Source organism: Podarcis melisellensis (assembly GCF_964234715.1).
Source record: "Podarcis melisellensis genome assembly, chromosome: 8".
Taxonomy (NCBI): domain Eukaryota; kingdom Metazoa; phylum Chordata; class Lepidosauria; order Squamata; family Lacertidae; genus Podarcis; species Podarcis melisellensis.
In genome coordinates, this window is record NC_138540.1 from 42,181,933 (window position 1) to 42,187,932 (window position 6,000).

Sequence of the window (6,000 nt, forward strand, 5' to 3'; positions counted from 1 at the left end):
TTAAGGGCAGGGGCTCTTATGTGTGTATTCCACCTGCAATCTGAAGTGGTACACTCCTGAGAACAGCTTTGACCTGTGAGCTGCTCAGATGGATCAGGGCTCTCCTTCCCAACAGAAGCTTAAGCAAGCACCTGACTGCGTAGCCTTTGGAAGGAGCAATGGCTGAATTTCAGGCCTGGGACTCTTTGAATACCTGTGCTCTGACCTAGAACATCACAGGAGGAGAATAGAGAGAGGTGCCCCTCTATCAGCAACACACAACCACACCTTGATGGAATTAATCAATGGAATTAAAAGACTACATTTCTGGATGAGATGACGCAAAGGCAGTCTCGAACTTTGGCAACCTCTCTGTTGTTAGTGTCAGCTAATCCCGGAGAAGAAGTGGGTGATCCAGACGTCTCGTTCCCGATTGCCAGAATATGAGCCAGTCTGCCCACGGATATGTATTTGTTCTTTCCGCTGCTAAATCTGGTTGCTAAGTCCTCTGAGAACCCCTCCCGCAGTCATGAGTCACATGTGTTGAGTCGGTGCTGTTGGGTGCTTTGGAGCATCCAGACCCCGAGATGAGCTGGCAACAAAGGCTTCGCATGAGGCAGAATGCAGCCCATGCCCATCTGGAGCCATGCTGGCAACAGGAAGCAGGATGAGTAAGCTCTTGTCAGGTGGAAGAGGAAGAGGGGCAGCAGAAATCCTGCTCTAATCAATGGCCCAGCTCATCTGTTGCAAAGCATAAGAAGCCCCTGGCTGCTGGATCAGACCAAAGGATCATTTCTAGCCCCCTGCACAATCTTTGCAGGTGTCTTCTGCAACATATTATGGATGCAATCATACTGCATTACTGGTGGGCTTATACTGGACCATTCGGCCATCATTCCCCTTCATTCATGGTTCAGGGTCTCCAAACATCTCTTCAGCACCCTTAACAAAGTGCAGTTCCCAGAATTCTTTGCAGGAAGCCATGACTGCTTAAAGTGGAATCATAGTACCTTAAACGGATGATGTAAATCTGGCCCTGGGCACAGTCTTTTCCATGTGGTGAGATGTTCTCAATTTCTATTTTAGCTATTATTTCTCAGTTTGCACCTATACCTATTACCGGTAAATTGTACATGCAAATTTTATTCAAATCTGCATCCTCTCCTGTCCCCTCCTTCTGCAATATGCAAGTAGATATTTTACACATCAAATTGCCTTTCAGTAAGATGGGACACAGGTGGCGCTGTGGGTTAAAGCCTCAGCGCCTAGGACTTGCTGATCGAAAGGTCGGCGGTTCGAATCCCTGCTGCGGGGTGCGCTCCTGCTGCTCGGTCCCAGTGCCTGCCAACCTAGCAGTTCGAAAGCACCTCCGGGTGCAAGTAGATAAATAGGGACCGCTTACCAGCGGGAAGGTAAACGGCGTTTCCGTGTGCAGCTCTGGCTCGCCAGAGCAGCGATGTCACACTGGCCATGTGACCCGGAAGTGTCTCTGGACAGCGCTGCCCCCTGGCCTCTTAAGTGAGATGGGCGCACAACCCCAGAGTCTGTCAAGACTGGCCCGTACGGGCAGGGGTACCTTTACCTTTACCTAAGTTGGGCCATTGGCCCCCCTAGGCCAGCATTGTCTCTTCTGATTAACAGGGCCTCTCCAAAAGGCCCCCTTTCCACAGCCTGGTGCTTGAGAGGTGCTAGGGATTGAACCTGGGACCTTCTGCACTCAAAGCATGTGCTCCACCACTTTGCTATGGCCTGATTCTATTCAATCTTCTTTTTAAAGGAAAATGGGGGGGGGGAGAGATAGCAAGCCTTCAACTCCCCTCCCCTCCCCTGCTCTCCAGGTGATGGTCTAATGAGAGTAATCAATTTGGCAGGAGAGCTTTGGCTAATCTGCCCGTCTTGCTCCTGCCATCCGTGTAAAGTTGTATGGTGTGCACAGCCGAAGCAACTGGGAGCAGCAAAAAAATGGCAATGCTTCAGTGGCCTAATCAAGGCCCAAATTAGCGAGACAACAGAGCCCTGCTGGGACAGCAGCAAGAGCAGCAGCAGCTGCTGGGCTGCAGTTCGCTTGTTGCAACAGGACTGGAATGGCAATCAAATGGCAGGGGTGGGGGAGAGAGGAGAAGGAGGGGGAAGGGGGAAGGGTGTGGCCAGGATCAAAGCTGAGCAGAGGGGAGGAAAGCCAGCCAAGAGGGAAGTGCCCCCACCCCATTTTTTAATTGAATTTTATTTTTTAAATGCTTTTTATCGATCTTATTGATCCTTTAGATCACCGCCCGGTTTCGAATCTTCTGTACCTGGGTAAGGTAATTGAGAGAGCGATTGCTGAACAGCTTGGTAGGTTTCTGGATGAAACATCGGCTCTGGATCCATTTCAGTCCGGCTTTCGCCCTGGTTATGGCACCAAGACGGCTTTGGTCGCCCTAACAGGTGATCTCCGTGGACAGCTGGATCGAGGCGGGTCGGGGCTGCTGATTCTTCTAGATTTGTCAGCAGCCTTTGATATGGTCAATCACGAACCTTTGGACCACTGCCTTGCCAACGTGGGGATTTAGGGCACAGTCCGGCAATGGCTGCGCTCCTTTATCTCAGGTCAGGGACAGAGGGTGGCGCTAGGGAGGGAGTTGTCACCGTGCCACTCCTTGGTGTGTGGAGTCCTGCAGGGCGCAATCCTTTCCCCAATGCTTTTCAATATCTTTATGCCCCCTTGCCCAGATTGTCCAGAGTTTTGGGCTGGGTTGTCATCAATATGCTGATGACACCCAGCTTTATCTGTTGATGGACGGCCGCCCTGACTTGGCCCCGGACACATTGACCAGATGCTTGGAAGCTGTGGCTGGATGGCTGCGTGGGAGCTGGTTGAAGTTAAATCCTTCAAAGACAGAGGTCCTCTGGCTGGGTCGGGATGACATGGGGTTGGGGGGCCAACTCCCATCTCTTGCGGGGGCTCAATTAGTGCCAGCGCCTTCTGTCAGGAGTTTGGGTGTAAGCTTCGACGCCTCCCTTCCATGGATGCACAGGTTGCAGCCACAGCAAAGGTGGCATTTTTCTATCTCCGTCCTATCAAACAGTTGGTCCCTTACCTTTCAGCTGTGCGATTTGGAGGCAGTAATGCTTTTGAATACTGGAAACTACAGGGGGGAAGTGTGCTCTGGTGCTCCAATCCTGGCTGCAGGTTCCTACAGGCACCTGGCTGGTCAGTGTGTGAACAGGATGCTGGGCTAGATGGGCCACTGGTCTGATTGAGCAGGCGCTTCTTACGTTCTTTTGCAGTTAAGAAAGTATAGGGAGATTCATCAAGTGTGGAGTGAACAAAAGATTAGTGGGAAGATGTGGAAACATCTCACAAGCAAATTGGGAATGAATGCTTGTTGTATAACCTCCCTTCAAAAATGGCAGAAAGGGGAAAAAAAGCTAATGCAATTCTAGGCTGCAGAAGTCTAGTGTCCCAATTCAGCGAAGTCATAGGTAAAGGTAAAGGGACCCCTGACCATTAGGTCGAGTCACGGAGAACTCTGGGGTTGCAGCGCTCATCTCGTTTTACTGGCTGAGGGAGCTGGTGTTTGTGCGCAGACAGCTTCCAGCTCATGTGACCAGCATGACTAAGCTGCTTCTGGCGAACCAGAGCAGCGCACAGAAAGGCCGTTTACCTTCCCACCGGAGTGGTACCTATTTATCTACTTGCATTTTGACATGCTTTCAAACTGCTAGGTTGGCAGGAGCTGGGACCGAACAACGGGAGCTCACCCCATTGCGGGGATTCGAACCACCGACCTTCTAATTGGCAAGCCCTAGGCTCTGTGGTTTAGACCACAGTGCCACCCGCGTCCCTCCTCTATTTTGCCTTGGTCAGACCACGCCTGCAGTACTGTGTCCAGTTCTGGACATCACAATTTAAGAAGGATGTTGACAAGCTGGAACGTGTGCCGAGAAGGGCGACCAAGATGATCAAGGGTCTGGAAACCAAGCCTCACGAGGAACAGTTGAGGGAGTTGGGTATTTTTAGCCTGGAGAAGAAAAGACAGAGAGGCCATCTTCAAATACTGGAAGGGCTGTCACATGGAAGATGAAGCAAGCTTGCTTTCTGCTACTCCAGAGGGTAGGACCTAAACCAATGAATTCAAATTATAAGAACGAATATTAGGAATGGGCTACCTCAGAAGGCGGTGGACTCTCCTTCATTGGCAGTTTTTAAGCAGAGGTTGGATGGTCAAGTCATGGCTTCTTCAGCTGTGCTTGCTGCCTTGCCAGGGGTTGGACTAGATGATGCTTTGGGTACCTTCCACCTCTACAATTCTATGATTCCATTATTTTTCCACTAGGGGGCTTATGGCAGGCACCCCCAGACTTTCAGCATTTTGTAGAAGGGATTTGTGGAAGGAGAAAATTAGGTTTTCACAGTTAAAGTGGATGAAAGGGCTCTGTCACCCTGGCCTAGAGCAACAAATCCACAAAAACAAACAAACAACAGAATAGAACAGAATTTTTTGTGGTTTAGAAAGTGAGGGAAAATCATTGAAGAGTGTAGAATGGGCAGATGATTAATGGGCAGCTGTATCAACAGCCCACAAGCAAATCAGGAGGAATGTTCAAGAAACCGGAATCTATCAAATCTCCGCATAAGCTCTGGGCAAGCAAAGCAGGATGGATAAATAGTGAGTCCTTACTTAGAGGCAAGTCCCTCAATGGGTCTAGCTTCTTTCTCTCTGAGGTCTGGAAGCTTCCAAGGCTAGATGGGGTTATATAAATATTTCCTGGAATCTCCCATGCACAGAGAGCCTCTTCAGAGAGGCTCTCCAACGTTCTGAACAAACTCTTGTTAATTAGCCCTAATTAATCATGTGAACAACAAGCCTCATTTCCAAATCAAAGCCAAGCACCATATTAGAGCAAACGTCACTGCCAGGCATGTTTTGAACAGAGAAGAGTTTCAAAACCTTGAACCATGGGGGTGAGTGCATACCCTTGAAAGGCCAAAACGACACTATTCAAAAGGACAGGCTCAAAAGCATAAGAGGAGCTCGATCACTCCAAATGTCCATCTTCCGCTAACATTGTGGAGGAATGAAACCACAGTCTTAATATAAGAGCAACATAGAGTTTCAGGATTCAGGGGTAGACTGCCCCTGAATGTGAATGTTCCATCACACTTAAAAGCCATTGATAGAACTCTCCTTGTCCATGGATTTGTCTAATTGCCTTTTGATGACACTGATGCTATGGGAGTGGCCGCTACCGCCCCATAGCTTGTGGCAATTTCTGTAGTCCACTTATGCACTGTGGGGAAAAGGATTTTCTTCTGTCTGTCCTAAATCTACTGCTAATCAATTTCTCCAGAGTGCTAGGATTGCAAGAAAGGGAGAGGGGAAAAGCTCCTCACCACCTTGTGCATTTCATGTCTATGGTGTGTGTGTATGTGTGTGTGTGTGTGTTTTGAAGACATCTCTAATCTGTTCTGAGCTGCTGCCTGTACTTTTCCTTTCCCAGCAAGTAAACACAGTGGACTCCATCTCATATACCTGGGATGAAGAGCAGAGAATCCAGCTCAGGTGATACAGCTTCTGGGCAGGTGTGAGCCACAGAACTGTCCCACTGGCATCTGCAAGCGGGGCAATGTGAGAACAGGATGCTGGACAAGATGGGCCATTGGCTTGATGCAGCAAGGTACTACTTATGTTCTTGTGAGATTGCACCAGGCACATTCACTGCTCCCAGAGTCAAAATGTAACTCCTAAATTCCACTGGAAGTTTCTGCTGCTGTCACATCAAGCCCAGGAATCAAAAGAATTTGTTGCAGCAGCTGCTGACAAGCAAAGTTGCCTTCTTAAAGAGGGACTTGAAGGCTCATAGAAAGGCTTGGGAGAGAACCCTGCAAATTATGAAAGCTGTCTAGATTTGAGTTATACTCCCTTTATCATCTTTCTGTAAGGAGGAATATTTCTATCAGCAAGATTCACCACTCATTCTGACACTTCCTCAGCAGGACGTAGCAAGAATAAAGGCAGACCAACTTTTCAAGAGAGG